Source organism: Pseudophryne corroboree, chromosome 10 (genome assembly GCF_028390025.1).
Source record: "Pseudophryne corroboree isolate aPseCor3 chromosome 10, aPseCor3.hap2, whole genome shotgun sequence".
Lineage (NCBI taxonomy): Eukaryota > Metazoa > Chordata > Amphibia > Anura > Myobatrachidae > Pseudophryne > Pseudophryne corroboree.
Genome location: NC_086453.1, coordinates 5,576,152 through 5,588,398, shown reverse-complemented (window position 1 = coordinate 5,588,398; position 12,247 = coordinate 5,576,152). Strand labels below are relative to the sequence as shown.

Below are 12,247 nucleotides of genomic sequence, written 5' to 3'. Positions count from 1 at the left end.
CCTGCTATGTGACCACTTACACCAGCAGCCATGTATACTACCCTGCACACAGCTCCCGGAGAGCCGGAACCTCCTGTCACTGACAGCAGCCATGTATACTACCCTGCACACAGCTCCCGGAGAGCCGGAACCTCCTGTCACTGACAGCAGCCATGTATACTACCCTGCACACAGCTCCCGGAGAGCCGGAACCTCCTGTCACTGACAGCAGCCATGTATACTGCCCTGCACACAGCTCCCGGAGAGCCGGAACCTCCTGTCACTGACAGCAGCCATGTATACTACCCTGCACACAGCTCCCGGAGAGCCGGAACCTCCTGTCACTGACAGCAGCCATATATACTACCCTGCACACAGCTCCCGGAGAGCCGGAACCTCCTGTCACTGACAGCAGCCATATATACTACCCTGCACACAGCTCCCGGAGAGCCGGAACCTCCTGTCACTGACAGCAGCCATGTATACTGCCCTGCACACAGCTCCCGAAGAGCCGGAACCTCCTGTCACTGACAGCAGCCATGTATACTACCCTGCACACAGCTCCCGGAGAGCCGGAACCTCGTGTCAGTGACAGTAAGGGGAGAACAGTGTCCGGTCCTCAGTCTGCTACTGCTATGTGACCACTTACACCAGCAGCCATGTATACTGCCCTGCACACAGCTCCCGGAGAGCCGGAACCTCCTGTCACTGACAGCAGCCATGTATACTACCCTGCACACAGCTCCCGGAGAGCCGGAACCTCCTGTCACTGACAGCAGCCATATATACTACCCTGCACACAGCTCCCGGAGAGCCGGAACCTCCTGTCACTGACAGCAGCCATGTATACTGCCCTGCACACAGCTCCCGGAGAGCCGGAACCTCCTGTCACTGACAGCAGCCATGTATACTACCCTGCACACAGCTCCCGGAGAGCCGGAACCTCGTGTCAGTGACAGTAAGGGGAGAACAGTGTCCGGTCCTCAGTCTGCTACTGCTATGTGACCACTTACACCAGCAGCCATGTATACTGCCCTGCACACAGCTCCCGGAGAGCCGGAACCTCCTGTCACTGACAGCAGCCATGTATACTGCCCTGCACACAGCTCCCGGAGAGCCGGAACCTCCTGTCACTGACAGCAGCCATGTATACTGCCCTGCACACAGCTCCCGGAGAGCCGGAACCTCCTGTCACTGACAGCAGCCATGTATACTGCCCTGCACACAGCTCCCGGAGAGCCGGAACCTCCTGTCACTGACAGCAGCCATGTATACTACCCTGCACACAGCTCCCGGAGAGCCGGAACCTCCTGTCACTGACAGCAGCCATGTATACTACCCTGCACACAGCTCCCGGAGAGCCGGAACCTCCTGTCACTGACAGCAGCCATATATACTACCCTGCACACAGCTCCCGGAGAGCCGGAACCTCCTGTCACTGACAGCAGCCATGTATACTGCCCTGCACACAGCTCCCGGAGAGCCGGAACCTCCTGTCACTGACAGCAGCCATGTATACTACCCTGCACACAGCTCCCGGAGAGCCGGAACCTCCTGTCACTGACAGCAGCCATGTATACTACCCTGCACACAGCTCCCGGAGAGCCGGAACCTCCTGTCACTGACAGCAGCCATGTATACTACCCTGCACACAGCTCCCGGAGAGCCGGAACCTCCTGTCACTGACAGCAGCCATGTATACTACCCTGCACACAGCTCCCGGAGAGCCGGAACCTCCTGTCACTGACAGCAGCCATGTATACTACCCTGCACACAGCTCCCGGAGAGCCGGAACCTCCTGTCACTGACAGCAGCCATGTATACTACCCTGCACACAGCTCCGGAGAGCCGGAACCTCCTGTCACTGACAGCAGCCATGTATACTGCCCTGCACACAGCTCCGGAGAGCCGGAACCTCCTGTCACTGACAGTAAGGGGAGAACAGTGTCCGGTCCTCAGTCTGCTACTGCTATGTGACCACTTACACCAGCAGCCATGTATACTACCCTGCACACAGCTCCCGGAGAGCCGGAACCTCCTGTCACTGACAGCAGCCATGTATACTACCCTGCACACAGCTCCCGGAGAGCCGGAACCTCCTGTCACTGACAGCAGCCATGTATACTACCCTGCACACAGCTCCCGGAGAGCCGGAACCTCCTGTCACTGACAGCAGCCATGTATACTACCCTGCACACAGCTCCCGGAGAGCCGGAACCTCCTGTCACTGACAGCAGCCATGTATACTACCCTGCACACAGCTCCCGGAGAGCCGGAACCTCCTGTCACTGACAGCAGCCATGTATACTACCCTGCACACAGCTCCCGGAGAGCCGGAACCTCCTGTCACTGACAGTAAGGGGAGAACAGTGTCCGGTCCTCAGTCTGCTACTGCTATGTGACCACTTACACCAGCAGCCATGTATACTACCCTGCACACAGCTCCCGGAGAGCCGGAACCTCCTGTCACTGACAGCAGCCATGTATACTACCCTGCACACAGCTCCCGGAGAGCCGGAACCTCCTGTCACTGACAGCAGCCATGTATACTACCCTGCACACAGCTCCGGAGAGCCGGAACCTCCTGTCACTGACAGCAGCCATGTATACTGCCCTGCACACAGCTCCGGAGAGCCGGAACCTCCTGTCACTGACAGTAAGGGGAGAACAGTGTCCGGTCCTCAGTCTGCTACTGCTATGTGACCACTTACACCAGCAGCCATGTATACTACCCTGCACACAGCTCCCGGAGAGCCGGAACCTCCTGTCACTGACAGCAGCCATGTATACTACCCTGCACACAGCTCCCGGAGAGCCGGAACCTCCTGTCACTGACAGCAGCCATGTATACTACCCTGCACACAGCTCCGGAGAGCCGGAACCTCCTGTCACTGACAGCAGCCATGTATACTGCCCTGCACACAGCTCCGGAGAGCCGGAACCTCCTGTCACTGACAGTAAGGGGAGAACAGTGTCCGGTCCTCAGTCTGCTACTGCTATGTGACCACTTACACCAGCAGCCATGTATACTACCCTGCACACAGCTCCCGGAGAGCCGGAACCTCCTGTCACTGACAGCAGCCATGTATACTACCCTGCACACAGCTCCCGGAGAGCCGGAACCTCCTGTCACTGACAGCAGCCATGTATACTACCCTGCACACAGCTCCCGGAGAGCCGGAACCTCCTGTCACTGACAGCAGCCATGTATACTACCCTGCACACAGCTCCCGGAGAGCCGGAACCTCCTGTCACTGACAGCAGCCATGTATACTGCCCTGCACACAGCTCCCGGAGAGCCGGAACCTCCTGTCACTGACAGCAGCCATGTATACTACCCTGCACACAGCTCCCGGAGAGCCGGAACCTCCTGTCACTGACAGCAGCCATGTATACTACCCTGCACACAGCTCCCGGAGAGCCGGAACCTCCTGTCACTGACAGCAGCCATGTATACTACCCTGCACACAGCTCCCGGAGAGCCGGAACCTCCTGTCACTGACAGCAGCCATGTATACTACCCTGCACACAGCTCCCGGAGAGCCGGAACCTCCTGTCACTGACAGCAGCCATGTATACTACCCTGCACACAGCTCCCGGAGAGCCGGAACCTCCTGTCACTGACAGCAGCCATATATACTACCCTGCACACAGCTCCCGGAGAGCCGGAACCTCCTGTCACTGACAGCAGCCATGTATACTACCCTGCACACAGCTCCCGGAGAGCCGGAACCTCCTGTCACTGACAGCAGCCATGTATACTACCCTGCACACAGCTCCCGGAGAGCCGGAACCTCCTGTCACTGACAGCAGCCATGTATACTACCCTGCACACAGCTCCCGGAGAGCCGGAACCTCCTGTCACTGACAGCAGCCATGTATACTACCCTGCACACAGCTCCCGGAGAGCCGGAACCTCCTGTCACTGACAGTAAGGGGAGAACAGTGTCCGGTCCTCAGTCTGCTACTGCTATGTGACCACTTACACCAGCAGCCATGTATACTACCCTGCACACAGCTCCCGGAGAGCCGGAACCTCCTGTCACTGACAGCAGCCATGTATACTACCCTGCACACAGCTCCCGGAGAGCCGGAACCTCCTGTCACTGACAGCAGCCATGTATACTACCCTGCACACAGCTCCCGGAGAGCCGGAACCTCCTGTCACTGACAGTAAGGGGAGAACAGTGTCCGGTCCTCAGTCTGCTACTGCTATGTGACCACTTACACCAGCAGCCATGTATACTACCCTGCACACAGCTCCCGGAGAGCCGGAACCTCCTGTCACTGACAGCAGCCATGTATACTACCCTGCACACAGCTCCCGGAGAGCCGGAACCTCCTGTCACTGACAGCAGCCATGTATACTACCCTGCACACAGCTCCCGGAGAGCCGGAACCTCCTGTCACTGACAGCAGCCATGTATACTACCCTGCACACAGCTCCCGGAGAGCCGGAACCTCCTGTCACTGACAGCAGCCATGTATACTACCCTGCACACAGCTCCCGGAGAGCCGGAACCTCCTGTCACTGACAGCAGCCATGTATACTACCCTGCACACAGCTCCGGAGAGCCGGAACCTCCTGTCACTGACAGCAGCCATGTATACTGCCCTGCACACAGCTCCCGGAGAGCCGGAACCTCCTGTCACTGACAGCAGCCATGTATACTACCGTGCACACAGCTCCGGAGAGGCGGAACCTCCTGTCACTGACAGCAGCCATGTATACTACCGTGCACACAGCTCCGGAGAGGCGGAACCTCCTGTCACTGACAGCAGCCATGTATACTGCCCTGCACACAGCTCCGGAGAGCTGGAACCTCCTGTCACTGACAGTAAGGGGAGAACAGTGTCCGGTCCTCAGTCTGCTCCTGCTATGTGACCACTTACACCAGCAGCCATGTACTATATAGTGAGAGAAGGTGGGGTTACCATTAGCAATAACTCATATTCTGTCATACTGTAGTTTCAGAACAGCTAACAAAATAAAAGTAGACGTCTGATTGGCTGCTACAGGAAACACCACATTCTGAACCTGGAGAACAGCTTTTAGAAAGTAACTTGGAATCCGATGCTGGAGCCGTGGTGGGCAGACACCGGTGCTCCCATCTCCCCTACTAATCCCGCTTACACCCGGCGCTCCCATATCCCCCTACTAATCCCGCTTACACCCGGCGCTCCCATCTCCCCCTACTAATCCCGCTTACACCCGGCGCTCCCATCTCCCCCTACTAATCCCGTTTACACCCAGCGCTCCCATCTCCCCCTACTAATCCCGCTTACACCCGGCGCTCCCATCTCCCCCTACTAATCCCGCTTACACCCGGCGCTCCCATCTCCCCTACTAATCCCGCTTACACCGGGCGCTCCCATATCCCCCTACTAATCCCGCTTACACCCGGCGCTCCCATCTCCCCCTACTAATCCCGCTTACACCCAGCGCTCCCATCTCCCCCTACTAATCCCGTTTACACCCGGCGCTCCCATCTCCCCCTACTAATCCCGCTTACACCTGGCGCTCCCATCTCCCCCTACTAATCCCGCTTACACCCGGCGCTCCCATCTCCCCCTACTAATCCCGTTTACACCCGGCGCTCCCATCTACCCCTACTAATCCCGCTTACACCCGGCGCTCCCATCTCCCCCTACTTATCCCGCTTACACCCGGCGCTCCCATCTCCCCAACGAATTCCTTTTACACCCGGCGCTCCCATCTCCCCCTACTAATCCCGCTTACACCCGGCGCTCCCATCTCCCCCTACTAATCCCTCTTACACCCGGCGCTCCCATCTCCCCCTACTAATCCCACTTACACCTGGCGCTCCCATCTCCCCCTACTAATACCGCTTACACCCAGCGCTCCCATCTCCCCCTACTAATCCCGCTTACACCCGGCGCTCCCATCTCCCCTACTAATCCCGTTTACACCCGGTGCTCCCATCTCCCCCTACTAATCCCGCTTACACCCAGCGCTCCCATCTCCCCCTACTAATCCCGCTTACACCCGGCGCTCCCATCTCCCCCTACTAATCCCGCTTACACCTGGCGCTCTCATCTCCCCCTACTAATCCCATTTACACCTGGCGCTCCCATCTCCCCCTACTAATACCGCTTACACCCGGCGCTCCCATCTCCCCCTACTAATCCCTTTTACACCCGGCGCTCCCATCTCCCCCTACTAATCCCACTTACACCTGGCGCTCCCATCTCCCCCTACTAATACCGCTTACACCCAGCGCTCCCATCTCCCCTACTAATCCCGTTTACACCCGGTGCTCCCATCTCCCCCTACTAATCCCGCTTACACCCAGCGCTCCCATCTCCCCCTACTAATCCCGCTTACACCCGGCGCTCCCATCTCCCCCTACTAATCCCGCTTACACCTGGCGCTCCCATCTCCCCCTACTAATCCCACTTACACCTGGCGCTCCCATCTCCCCCTACTAATACCGCTTACACCCGGCGCTCCCATCTCCCCCTACTAATCCCGCTTACACCTGGCGCTCCCATCTCCCCCTACTAATCCCACTTACACCTGGCGCTCCCATCTCCCCCTACTAATCCCGCTTACACCCGGCGCTCCCATCTCCCCCTACTAATCCCTCTTACACCCGGCGCTCCCATCTCCCCCTACTAATCCCACTTACACCTGGCGCTCCCATCTCCCCCTACTAATACCGCTTACACCCAGCGCTCCCATCTCCCCCTACTAATCCCGCTTACACCCGGCGCTCCCATCTCCCCTACTAATCCCGTTTACACCCGGTGCTCCCATCTCCCCCTACTAATCCCGCTTACACCCAGCGCTCCCATCTCCCCCTACTAATCCCGCTTACACCCGGCGCTCCCATCTCCCCCTACTAATCCCGCTTACACCTGGCGCTCCCATCTCCCCCTACTAATCCCACTTACACCTGGCGCTCCCATCTCCCCCTACTAATACCGTTTACACCCGGCGCTCCCATCTCCACCCTACTAATCCCGTTTACACCCTGCGCTCTCATCTCCCCCTACTAATCCCGCTTACACCATGCGCTGCCCTCTCTCCCTACTAATCCCACTTACACCTGGTGCTCCCATCTCCCCCTACTAATCCAGTTTACACACGGCGCTCCCATCTCCCCCTACTAATCCCGCTTACACCCGGCGCTCCCATCTTCCCCTACTAATCCCGCTTACACCTGGCGCTCCCATCTCCCCCTACTAATCCCACTTACACCTGGCGCTCCCATCTCCCCCTACTAATACCGCTTACACCCGGCGTTCCCATCTCCACCCTACTAATCCCGCTTACACCCTGCGCTCTCATCTCCCCCTACTAATCCCGCTTACACCATGCGCTGCCATCTCTCCCTACTAATCCCACTTACACCTGGTGCTCCCATCTCCCCCTACTAATCCAGTTTACACACGGTGCTCCCATCTCCCCCTACTAATCCCGTTTACACCCAGCGCCCCCATCTCCCCCTACTAATCCCGCTTACACCCGGCGCTCCCATCTCCCCCTACTAATCCCGCTTACACCCTACGCTCCCATCTCCCCCTACTAATCCCGCTTACACCCGGCGCTCCCATCTCCCCCTACTAATCCCGCTTACACCCGGCGCTCCCATCTCCCCCTACTAATCCCGCTTACACCCTACGCTCCCATCTCCCCCTACTAATCCCGCTTACACCCGGCGCTCCCATCTCCCCCTACTAATCCCGCTTACACCCGGCGCTCCCATCACCCCCTACTAATCCCGCTTACACCTGGCGCTCCCATCTCCCCCTACTAATCCCACTTACACCTGGCGCTCCCATCTCCCCCTACTAATCCCGCATACACCCGGCGCTCTCATCTCCCCCTACTAATCCCGTTTACACCCTGCGCTCCCATCTCCCCCTACTAATCCCACTTACACCATGCGCTCCCCTCTCTCCCTACTAATCCCACTTACACCTGGTGCTCCCATCTCCCCCTACTAATACCGCTTACACCCGGCGCTCCCATCTCCACCCTACTAATCCCGCTTACACCCTGCGCTCTCATCTCCCTCTACTAATCCCGCTTACACCATGCGCTCCCCTCTCTCCCTACTAATCCCACTTACACCTGGTGCTCCCATCTCCCCCTACTAATCCCGCTTACACACGGCGCTCCCATCTCCCCCTACTAATCCCGCTTACACCTGGTGCTCCCATCTCCCCCTACTAATCCAGTTTACACCCGGCGCCCCCATCTCCCCCTACTAATCCCGTTTACACCCAGCGCTCCCTTCTCCCCCTACTAATCCCGCTAATACCCTGTGCTCCCATCTCCCCCTACTAATCCCGCTTACACCCGGCGCTCACATCTCCCCCTACTAATCCCGCTTACACCATGCGCTCCCCTCTCTCCCGAATAATCCTGTTTACACCATGCGCTCCCCTCTCTCCCTACTAATCCCATTTACACCTGGTGCTCCCATCTCCCCCTACTAATCCCGCTTACACACGGCGCTCCCATCTCCCCCTACTAATCCCGCTTACACCTGGTGCTCCCATCTCCCCCTACTAATCCCGCTTACACCTGGTGCTCCCATCTCCCCCTACTAATCCCGTTTACACACGGCGCTCCCATCTCCCCCTACTAATCCCCGCTTACACCCGGCGCTCCCATCTCCCCCTACTAATCCCGCTTACACACGGCGCACCCATCTCCCCCTACTAATCCCGCTTACACCTAGTGCTCCCATCTCCCCCCACTAATCCCGCTAACACCCTGCGCTCCCATCTCCCCCTACTAATCCCGCTTACACCCGGCGTTCCCATCTCCCCCTACTAATCCTGCTTACACCCGGCGCTCCCATCTCCCCCTACTAATCCCGCTTACACCCTGCGCTCCCATCTCCCCCTACTAATCCCGCTTACACCTAGTGCTCCCATCTCCCCCTACTAGTCCCGCTTACACACGGCGCTCCCATCTCCCCCTACTAATCCCCGCTTACACCCGGCGCTCCCATCTCCCCCTACTAATCCCGCTTACACCCGGCGCTCCCATCTCCCCCTACTAATCCCGCTTACACCTGGTGCTCCCATCTCCCCCTACTAATCCCGTTTACACCCGGCGCTCCCATCTCCCCCTACTAATCCCGCTTACACACGGTGCTCCCATCTCCCCCTACTAATCCCCGCTTACACCTGGTGCTCCCATCTCCACTACTAATCCCGCTTACACACGGCGCTCCCATCTCCCCCTACTAATCCCGCTTACACCTGGTGCTCCCATCTCCCCCTACTAATCCCGCTTACACCCGGCGCCCCCATCTCCCCCTACTAATAATCCCCCTTACACCTGGTGCTCCCATCTCCACTACTAATCCCGCTTACACACGGCGCTCCCATCTCACCCTACTAATCCCGCTTACACCTGGTGCTCCCATCTCCCCCTACTAATCCCGCTTACACCCGGCGCCCCCATCTCCCCCTACTAATCCCGCTTACACCCGGCGCTCCCATCTCACCCTACTAATCCCGCTTACACCCGGCGCTCCCATCTCACCCTACTAATCCCGCTTACACCCGGCGCTCCCATATCCCCCTACTAATCCCGTTTACACCCGGCGCTCCCATCTCCCCCTACTAATGCCGCTTACACCCGGCGCTCCCATCTCCCCCTACTAATCCCGCTAACACCCTGCGCTCCCATCTCCCCCTACTAATCCCGCTTACACCCGGCGCTCCCATCTCCCCCTACTAATCCCGCTAACACCCTGCGCTCCCATCTCCCCCTACTAATCCCGCTTACACCCGGCGCTCCCATCTTCCCCTACTAATCCCGCTTACACCATGCGCTCCCCTCTCTCCCGAATAATCCTGTTTACACCCAATACAATGTGGGTGTGGATTAGTCTCTGTCAGTTTGGAGTAAATGGCGGCATGCGTCACTATGGTCACTCTTTTCTCATTGCTGTGGATATACTCCGGGGATTGCTGTGGATATGCAGTAATAACTACGGCCCGAATACGCTTCTTATGGAGTGGGACTAGTGGGAGTAAAGCCACAGGAATATAACATGTAATATAATAAGCCACCATTTTGCAAACGTCGCCTGGATCTGAGTAATCGTCACACAATACAGAGATACTCTGGGAGTATGGAAACATAAAGGCTTTATTGATGTGGAGACAGCTCAGGGCTGAGTTCTATGTACAGAATAATACATATGGTGTATATACAACATACTGATACCTATAGATCACACTGAGTGGTAGCAGCACTGGGAGACAAGGGTTAATTAGCTGGCACAGAACATGTTACTACCCCCTAACCATTTCACATATACAGGGATCGCCTGGTCTAACGTCATACAGTGTGTGCAGTGCAGAGCAATGACCTCTGCGAAACGCGCTGCAAGCCATGCATTTCTTCAGCAGAACGCTGAGCACATGGCGCAAAACGCGCTGCAATCCATGTATCTCTTCAGCAGAACACAGAGCACATGACGCGAAATGCGCTGCAATCCATGTATCTCTTCAGCAGAACAGAGCACATTATGCGAAACACTCTGCAATCCATGTATCTCTTCAGAAGAACACAGAATACATCATGTGAAATGCGCTGCAATCCATGTATCTCTTCAGCAGAACACATCATGTGAAATGCGCTGCAATCCATGTATCTCTTCAGCAGAACACAAAGGCCATCATGCAAAACGCGCTGCAATCCATTTATTTCTTCAGCAGAACAAAGAACACATCATGCGAGACGCGCTGTAATCCATGTATCTCTACAGCAGAACAGAGCACATCATGCAAAACGCGCTGCAATCCATGTATCTTCAGCAGAACACATCATGTGAAACGCGCTGCTATTCACGTATCGCTTTAGCAGAACACATGCGAAACGCGCTGCAATCCATGTATCTTCAGCAGAACACACAGCACATCATGCAAAACGTGCTGCAATCCATGTATCTTCAGCAGAACACATCATGTGAAACGCGCTGCTATTCACGTATCTCTTTAGCAGAACACATGCGAAACGCGCTGCAATCCATGTATCTCTTCAGCAGAACACACAGCACATCACCCATGTCATTGTACAGTTTATTATACGACTGCTTCAAGTCCATAAATATCAGCACAATGTCACACAACACTGCAGCCTGTGACATTGGTGAGGTATATAGTGACAGAGCTTGCGTTTCACATTATGGGGCGAGGTCAGTAGTGATCAGAGCACAATTGAAGCAGCTCAGAGATAAGGGGCTGTAGGGATATAACGAGCCGATATTTACAGTCTCTTTGACGAGGGAATTTACAATACAAAAGACGATGTGCAGACATAAAGCGATCAGAGCTCCTGCCGGATGTCTACAGAGCGCGGCAAACTCATCGTTCCAGATGGTGTGAGATCATGAACTCCTCCATCCCAGACACCCCACAGGGACACCGGGGACACCAGGAAACCAGGTATTGTACTCCGACATTCTCAGGAAAGGACCTCGGCTTCTACCCATCTGCAACCTCTAATATGTAGTGTGATACAGGCCACGCCACAAGATGCTACCTCCAATATTCAGTGTGATACAGGCCACGCCACAACATGTGATACAGGCCACGCCACAAGATGCTACCCCCAATATTCAGTGTGATACAGGCCACGCCACAACATGTGATACAGGCCACGCCACAACATGTGATACAGGCCACGCCACAAGATGCTACCTCCAATATTCAGTGTGATACAGGCCACGCCACAACATGTGATACAGGCCACGCCACAAGATGCTACCTCCAATATTCAGTGTGATACAGGCCACGCCACAACATGTGATACAGGCCACACCACAAGATGCTACCCCCAATATTCAGTGTGATACAGGCCACGCCACAACATGTGATACAGGCCACGCCACAACATGTGATACAGGCCACGCCACAAGATGCTACCTCCAATATTCAGTGTGATACAGGCCACGCCACAACATGTGATACAGGCCACGCCACAACATGTGATACAGGCCACGCCACAAGATGCTACCTCCAATATTCAGTGTGATACAGGCCACGCCACAACATGTGATACAGGCCACGCCACAAAAAGGTGGATTTTGGTACTTACCAGGTAAATCCTTTTCTTTGAATCCACAGGGGGCACTGGAGTACTCTTGGGATATGGACGGTGCGATAGCAGGGATAGGCACATTTAAATATTTAAATTGGTAACCCTCCTTCCCCTCCATACTCCCAAGCTGCCTCAGTGTTTTTTTGCTGAGCCGAACAGGAGCGAAAGAGAGGA

The 12,247-nt window shown here is 56.3% G+C and overlaps 1 protein-coding gene across 1 annotated transcript in view; it reads right to left on the bottom strand.

The window, feature by feature from the left end:
• The window catches only part of HSPG2 (heparan sulfate proteoglycan 2), a 310,894-nt gene that overhangs the window by 59,562 nt on the left and 239,085 nt on the right, over positions 1 to 12,247 (bottom strand).